At 51.0% G+C, this 8464-nt stretch overlaps 1 long non-coding RNA gene across 1 annotated transcript; it reads left to right on the top strand.

Annotated features, from left to right (window-relative positions):
- The first annotated feature begins 6027 nt into the window (after positions 1-6027).
- LOC131418102 (uncharacterized) lies at positions 6028-8206 on the top strand. The gene is made up of 3 exons (XR_009222852.1): positions 6028-6075; positions 7597-7715; positions 8163-8206. It is a non-coding gene; the product is annotated as an uncharacterized LOC131418102 (long non-coding RNA).
- The last annotated feature ends 258 nt before the right edge of the window (positions 8207-8464 follow it).

Raw genomic sequence — 8464 nt, 5'->3', positions numbered from 1 at the left:
TGGTGGCGTCATGACCGTCCGCAATTTGGTGACGGGGCGCACGGAGAGCAAGGGGCACCCGCCTCCGCCGGGCGCGAGGCGCTGCCCACACACCCCGGCGCTTCCGACGAGTCCTTTCCAACCGCTGGGTGATCGAGCCCGGACTGACAAGAGTAGCCGGCAGCCCCGAGTCTTGGCGGCAGACGAGAGGGGCAGGCCCCCGCCCCGCGCCCCCGGGCGTTCCTGGACATCCGAGCGCGAGCGCCCGCGCGCTTCGCGGCCCCGGGCGGCCTTCTCTCCGCAGAGCTGCGCCGGGAGGGAGCCTCCGTCTAACCCGCACGGCAGAACGTGCGAGACCGGGGTCTCCCTTCTGCTGGTGGGGGGCCCAGGCCCGCGCAGCCAGGGCGGCGGACAGAGCAGACAAAGCACGGGACTGCCGGGCTGTTTTACCCGAAGTTCCCACTTACCCCGTGTGCTGTATTTCATCTGGCCGTCCTGTTCCCAGTACAAGACCTATTTGAAAAGAAGACTTTACCTGGGGAACAATCCAAAAATGATCACTGCTTTCTCACCGCCGCCTTCCGGCATGTGAAGCCCTCGAGGGAGCCTGCGCTGTGAGCCGGGGCAGGGGGACGTCACATGGGGGTGGAGAGGGGCCTCTGGGGTCTGGGTTCGAATCCCGGCTCTGCCGCTTGCTTAGCTGTGTGATCTTCGGCAAGTTATGTAACTTCTGCGAACCTCAGTTTCTCTGTGTGTAAAATGGGCCTGATAAGTGGACCTGTTTCACGAGGGGATTTTGAAAGTGTCCTGATATTCTTCACAGGAAGCACTTAGCACAGGGTCTGGTGCTTAGTAAGCCCCCAACACAGGGAAACGAGTATTATTTTGTCTGCTAAACTTCATTCCTTGTGGAATCCGTATCCGAATCCTCGCATGGTCTTTCGGTGAAAGGGACAAGATCAGAATGCCTGTGCTGGAAGAAAACACGGCCCCAGGGGCAATGGCCTGACCCTAAAAGGTTGGGACCTTTGTCTCTCAAAGTCAGAGAGGGCTGACTCGGACGGTCTACGGGTTTCAAAGAGGACAAACCCATCACACACTCCATTTGAGCAGCCCCCCAACAACGCAGGGCCCGTACCGGGACCATCTGGGCAGAGTCGCTACTTCTGAGCTCGAGACCCCGGCCAGAGGTAATCCTGACGGACTCCCCCATGCCAGGCCCCACTGCAGGGTCACTGCTGTGGGAGACGTGACCAGGACAGGTGACTGATTCCATTCCACAACTATTCCAGTCGCTTGACTCTTGAGTTCCCCACAGCGCCGAGCACTGGGCCAGGTTCAGAGCAGAACCAGAACTCTGCCCTCCGGGGCTGATACTGTGCGAGGAGAGAGAAGCATGAGTGTGAACTTGGGAATCAGGGCAGGGAGGGAGCAAGGATGACTTTTAATGTTCATTGAGCAACTATTACTTGCCAGGCGCCGTTTGCATACGACGCAGTTTAATGCAGATCTCAGGACGGCCCCGAGAGCTTGTGCATGGAGGCAGCCGGGGCCCAAGGGGAGAGGGAAACTGCCCAAATGACACAGCAGGTAAGTGGGGAGCGGGGATGCCAACCCAGATTTGACGTGACTCAAGGGGTGAGGGCAGAATTTAGGTCTAGGAGAAATGGAGGTGTCGGGAGGAAGGGTAGGAATCTCTCCCCTCTAGAACCCTAAGGGGAAATTCTCATCATCTACAGAAAGAAGCTGAGCTGAACTACCTAGTACCATTACCATGAGAACATGTGGCTATTTAAATTTAAATTAATTAAAATTAGATATAATTTAAGATTCCATTCCTCAGTCACACTGGCCACGTTTAAAGAGCTCCACAGCCACACGTGTCCAGGGGCTGCCACACTGGACGGAGCAGACACAGAACATCTCCATCAGCACAGAAAGTCCTACTGGACAGTGCTGCTCCAGACAGTAGAGAAAAGCTTCCTGAGTCTGGAGCTAATTTTTCCAAGACCTTAAAGAAAAATATATTTCAGGTCCCAAATGAAAAATTCAACCCTAAGTAAATATCTGGTTTGCTTAAGTCTAAGGACAAAGTCTAAGTTCTGGGCTCCTGTGAAGAAGGTTCTAGAGCCCCAAGAAAAAAAGTCGGGAGGGTACATATATATATATATATATATATATATATATATATGCCAATAAAGAGCACTAGAACCCTGAAGCTCCCATTCTGAAAGTTCCAGATCTCTAAGAAAACAATCTAGAGCTTTTAAAATACAGTATATTTCAATTCCAGCCATTTTTTTTTTTTTTAGCCTTTTAGCAGATTGATGAAATGATCTTGTTAGAACCCCAGGACTCACTAGTTCCTGGGCAGAGGTTTCTAAATTGACGTTTCAATAGCCAAGTCCAAATTGCAAAACTGGAGACCCTATGAACACCTGAAGGTGTGTTGCAATATACTTCTATGAGCAAGGGAAATGAAGGTAAAAAAGTCTATTGTTAGAATTACATTTCGTTGCCTCTAACAGAGAACTCAAACAAGTGACTTAAATAAGCTGGGCCTATTTCCTTCTCATTTAGAAGATGTCTAGAGGAGAACAGGCCAGGACTGGCAAGTGACACCCCATCATCGGGAGCCCAGGCTCCTTCGGTTTTTCTCCTTTTCATTCTTGGAGTGAGACTTCCAGCCTTACATCTCCTCATGGTCTAAGATGGCTGCTGGAGCTCCAGCCATCATGACTTATTCTAGGAAAGAGAAAGGAGCAAAGGGGTTGCACTGAGACAAAGGGCACACCTCTCAGCTGAGTCAGCCTGCCTTTAAGAAGCCTACCAAGCAGTCCCGTGCAATGACTTCCCTTTACCTCTCAAGGGCCATTTCCACCTGCAAGGAACCTAGAAATAAAGTCATTTAGCTGGGCATATCTGTCACTCAGAATAAAAGCAGAGTTCTCTTAGGAAGGAAGGAGAAAGGAAAAGAGAGAAGAAAGGAGAGAAGGAAGGAAAGAAGGAAAGAAAGGAGGGAGGAAGGAAGGAAGGAGAGATGATAGGCACTTAGCAGTCCCAGTCACGCACGGTACAAGGTGTTGTGACTTCTCCCCCAAACACCAAGGAGCACATTAGGAAATGCAGTCTGCTCACTGGTGGTGGAGGGCAAGAGTCTCAAACTGCAATGCCTGCGGGGACCAGGGGTAACAATAGGGAGCAGTGGGGACTGTGGCAAACTGGAGGATCCAGGCCCGTCTCTGGGAGGCATCTCCACTCAGCACTGGCTGATTGTTGGAACCAAGCCATTTGGTCCCACTTTTGTTGTTTTTTTTTCAAGAGCACCAAGAAATCTAGATTGTGGACTGTGCTCTCTCAATTTTTAAATGCTGAGTTTACAACTATTTCAAAAAATTTGAACAATGTGAGTGGCAAATAAAATTGACATGTTTTCACCAAGGGGAGACTATGAGTTTTTATCCTCTGATTTTAGACAGGAAAATACAATCACCCCATCACATGGAATTATCTAATGAAATTTGTGTATCAATTGTTAAAGAGGAGGAGGGGTTAACTAAATTTAATCACATCCACCAAGGTGGGGAGATGTTTGCGACTTCGAGTGCTTCAAACCACAGCCGAGTGAGGGTCCCAGGGCTGCTGTGCTGAATTGGGTGCCCAAGCCACATGGCGCTGTGAGCGGGCGCCCTGGGCCTCTCAGCCCTCCTCATACGTTGCAAGCACAGGCTGAAAGGCTCCAACCTCCCGGATGGGGCTGGGGCCAGGCCACGTTGAGGGGGCGGGAGTCAGGCCACATCATTTCAGGTGTGCCTTGGGGGAAGGCAAAACCCGGTCGCGTCCCAGCCTGCTCTCCTGCAGCCTGTGCCTTGTCCCAGATTCTGGGTGGATTCCTCTGGGGATGAGCCAGATCTCAGGCCCCATATTACACACAGAAGCTGAAGGTCAGCGGGGCCGGCTTGGAAGAATAATTACAGGGAAAGGGGTTCTGGGCCTCGCTCTGATTCTCTGGCTGCTCACAGCCGAGGCCAAGATGCCCGGCGCCGCACGAATGTCTCCACTTGCTGTTTCGTCACCGGCTCAACGCTGGTCGCAAACATAGCCCTTCTGTTGTGCATACACAGAGCGTTCGGGATAAAGACGCTGCGTGGTCCCAGCTTCTGTCCGCGGGAAGGCAGCTGTGAGCCTCACCAGGGGCCACTGTCCACTCCGACTCGGCCTTCTGGGGAGTGCCTTCCAGCGGTGGAAACTCCTAATTCTGGCATTGACCGAGCTCCCAGGAAGGGATTATAGATTGCTCTCCTTCCAGGACACCGATAGTGCTGGTTTGCCCGGGACCAAGGGGCTTCCCAGGATCCAGACTTTCTGCTTTAAACCTGGCTGAGCTGGTCACTGAATCTGCACCTTCACTTCCTACGGGAAGCCTGTTTCCCTCGCCAGGGATGGGGCAAAGAAACGTATAACGGCCCCCAAAAGGGGCAGAGGGTACGGTGTCGTCTCAGGAAGGCTGGAAACACCCCAAGTTCTCTGGAGGGGCTCAGACTCATCCCAAGCTGCAGAAAACCGCCAGCAGAGAAGCGCCAGGAGCCGTGCTCCCCGCTGAAAACAGCCAGTGACATCCTGGGAGAATCTCCCTTCAGAGGCTTACAGAAAAAGGTTATCTTTGTTCAAGACCCAGAGAGGTAAAAACCAGTCCCCACTGTGCTGCACTTCCCTCTTGTTCTTGGCACAGGTGCCAGCAGGTGTACACAGCAAGATGCTGTGTTTGCCTCAAAACCAGCCTCGAGACTCTCGCCTGCGCGCTTGCGTCAGCACAGAGAAGGTGCAGGGCCGCACAGAGTGTCGACAGAGGGCCCTCCGGGAGCGTGCATGGGGCCGGCCTTCAATTTACCCTGTCCGTGTTCCCTGAGTGTGTTCACCAATTATTGAGACCTGATACCTGCAGGGCTTTAACACAGAACTGCAATTTCTTAACATTTAAGGAGACTTTTGTACCGACCCCTAAGCAGCTGTTGGCAAGAATGCGTGCTGAACGACCAGGAGATATTGTTCAATAGAGAAAGCAAGTTGCAATGCAGAATGTGTAGTATAATCGCAATAAAAATAGATCTACAAGTTGCAGATATCTGTCCGAGTGTAAAAAAGGTCTGAGAGGATTCACACCAAGGGCTGAACATAAGTTTACGCCCAGCAGAGGGAAAGTTAAGGTATAAACTTGTGCTTTTAAATGCACCCTCGGCCATTTGGGTTAATTTTTTCCCCTAAAGAGCGAGTGCTTCTTTGTTTGCTTTTTCTTGTTAAACAGCATATATCAAATTTCCCACTAAGAGCAGGTGGGCGTCCTTTTAAGCAAAACCGCCACGTTCACAGCTGTATAACAACGAGAGGGTTCCTTCCCATAGGACGTCTCCCTGGTGCACAACAGGACACGCATTACGCACCTTTTCAAGAACAAATCCCTCGTGTAATTAATTAAGCCTATAATTATAGACCAATCTTTAAAAATGTAATTTGTAGTTTCCCTACAATGCTCATTTCGAACCTGACTTCTGATGTGGGCTAAATTATATCGGAACCAATTTTTACTACTTGGAGACTCAGGATAAACCAGGTTTCATTTGCGATTGATTTAAATATATTGCCGTTTCCATATTTATTACTTAATAGCAGCTGGTATTTATGGAGCCACGCTACCTACCGGGCCCTGGACGTGTGGCTCTGAAGAGTTCGTTTTATGAAACCTCAGAGCCCCTGCTGGGGTTGGAGAGACTCAGTTACCCTGTTCTGGTTTTTCCTCACTACTTATTCATGTTCCCCTTCCTTCCTAGGATCGACAGTTTTATAGGACAGGCTTCCTTCTGCTGGTGTCATTTAAAAAACTCTCTGGGTTTGAGTGGGATCCTCTGAGCATGAGTAAAAGAAGTGGAAGAGGTCGTCTTTTAAAAGAGAGCGCTGGGGTCTGCACCCCTCAGATGACGGCTTTCCCGACACGGTGGGCTCACAGCCCCCACTGTCTGCTTTGTAGGAAAACAGACGGCCGGCTCTCCTCTTGCGTCTGCACCTTTGGATTCTCCCCCGGCTGTCTGAAGTACAGAGGTAATGCTGGGAGACACAGCTCTCTCTAAGAAGAGTAAAAAGAGATGATCTTAGGAGAGAGGCAGAGAGAAGTGGGGGCAGGTGAGCCGGGCTGTGAAATCGCTGGCCAGGCCTCCTCAGCCGCGGAGGGAGGCTGAGCCGATGTACTATCGTCACAGGGTGTTGTATGTAACAGAAGGCGGCCTCCTTTCCCAGCTGCAAGGCGGGAATTCCGACCTGTCACGGCCAACAGGCCCATTCCCCAGGGACGGGCGGGTCAGATGAGCACTTCTGGCCCCGTTTGGTACGACCTGCACCCAGCAAGGCTCTGAGGCCCCCTGACTCTTTCTCGTCTCAAAGCCAGCAGACAGGGGAGTCCCGCGTCCTTTGGTTCTGAGTCAAGGGGTTCGGGGAGGGCCCTCTCCTGACCCGGGATAGGAGTCCTACCTGTAAACACCTTCCAACAGGGGCGTCCAAACCAAACCTTCCTCCCTAAATAGTTCCTTATTTTGGACTTTCACCCTGGAGACAGTTTTCTTATTAAATTGCTTCCAGTGTCTCAGAAGGATTACTCATTCTGACCAGTGGGAGGAACCACCCCCAAAATACCTTTTGAGTCCGTTGGGGTTTCTATCACCTTGCATAAACTTTGAATTATTCCTTTTGTTGAAAAGATTATTATTAGGAAACACCTTCGAGAGCCGTCTGTACATGTCATCACGTTTCACTGGGAGTTGGAGCCCTGCAAAGTTTGCAGGAGCACCTCTCTGCAGGAGCAGCTGCACCCAGGGCCGGGCTGGCCCAGACACCTGGCTGCAAACTTCCCAGGGTGGTTCTGCTCGCAGGCGGGTCAGGAAAACAAGGGCAGAGTCTGCAGAGAGCGGGACAGTTGCTCAAGCGCCCACGGGTCATGAGGCAAGGCCTCAGCCACCCTCAGTCCTCCAGCCTTGGCTGGAAGGTTCTGTCAGTGCTTTTTTTTTTTTTTTTTTTGTGAGGAAGATCAGCCCTGAGCTAACATCCATGCTAATCCTCCTCTTTTTGCTGGGGAAGACTGGCTCTGAGCTAACATCTATTGCCAATCCTCCTCCTTTTTTTTTTCCCCCCAAAGCCCCAGTAGACAGTTGTATGTCATAGCTGCACATCCTTCTAGTTGCTGTATGTGGGCTGCGGCCTCAGCATGGCCGGAGAAGCGGTGTGTCGGTGCGCGCCCGGGATCCGAACCCCCCGCCACCAGTAGCGGAGCGCACGCACTTAACCACTAAGCCACCGGGCCGGCCCTGTCAGTGCTTTTCTGAAAACTGTCCTTCTCCAAGAATGAAGTGAAGACAGTAGCTCCAGGCCAAAAAAGTAAAAGGCACTCACTCCCTTTCTAAAAGCATAGACCACCGTTTCTCAATAGCAGCTTGACTTGGCAGTTCTCAACCCGTCAGAATGAGAACTGGGGAGGAGCCTAGAGAGTGGGAAAACTTCTGATGCTCAGGTCCCACCCCTGACCAGCAGAATCGGAATTCCTGGTCATTTTTATTTTATTTATTTTGAAAGCCCTCCAGGAGAGTTGAACATGCCGCAGGGGCTGAGAACCACGGATTTAAAGCAAGGAGGCTTAAAACCCGAGAAGACAATTCAAATCCAAAGTGCAGAAAGGGATCAAGGGTCGTCAGGTAAGTTTCCCAGAATTCCAATCTCCCGGCTCATAAAGGACGTCCCCCGTCTCCCAGAGATGGGAGAGCCAGTTCCAGATTTGTGTGCGACCCAGACAAAGGGATTTGGTATTCACGTGGCCCCCTCTGCTGGCCGCGAAAATCAGCCAGTTCTCTTCTGAAGGGAACGTTCTTGCAAAGGAACCCCCCACCCCCCCCACCCCGTGACTCGCATGGGATGGGGGCTTCTCAGCTGCTGGAGTCCACGCAGCAGGAAAATTTACAAACACACACCAAAAGCACCTTTTATGTTGTGATTACATCTGCCGTCATCATCGTTTCAGAAAAGAGAAAACATTTTCCCAGCAAATATGTAAAAGGAAAGCAATTGCAGATGATATTTAAAAATAAATTTAGCCTTTAGAAAATCCTTACTGCATTTTCTGTATTTTTCTTATTTTGCTTCAGGCCAGTGAATCCTCTGCTGGGACTTGAGTTTGGGGAGCACTGGCTGAACTGAGAACTTTGAGTGAAGAAATTATTCTCTGGTCACCGTTGAAGTAATGTGTGATCAGGGCCGGCTTCACGGGCATGTGACCGGTGCGGGCACCCCAGCCCCACGCTCAGAAGGACCCTGACTTGGTTTACTGCTCTGCCATCATCATCCTGAAATTCTTAATAATTTTTGAACACAGAATTCTGCATTTTCGTTCTGCACTGTGCCCTACAAATGATGTCATTTGTCCTGATTTTATTGGTAGATCTGTGTG

This window comes from Diceros bicornis, chromosome 19 (genome assembly GCF_020826845.1).
Source record: "Diceros bicornis minor isolate mBicDic1 chromosome 19, mDicBic1.mat.cur, whole genome shotgun sequence".
Classification (NCBI taxonomy): domain Eukaryota; kingdom Metazoa; phylum Chordata; class Mammalia; order Perissodactyla; family Rhinocerotidae; genus Diceros; species Diceros bicornis.
The sequence above is the reverse complement of the archived record's forward strand: the minus strand, read 5'-3'. Positions and strand labels throughout refer to the sequence as shown.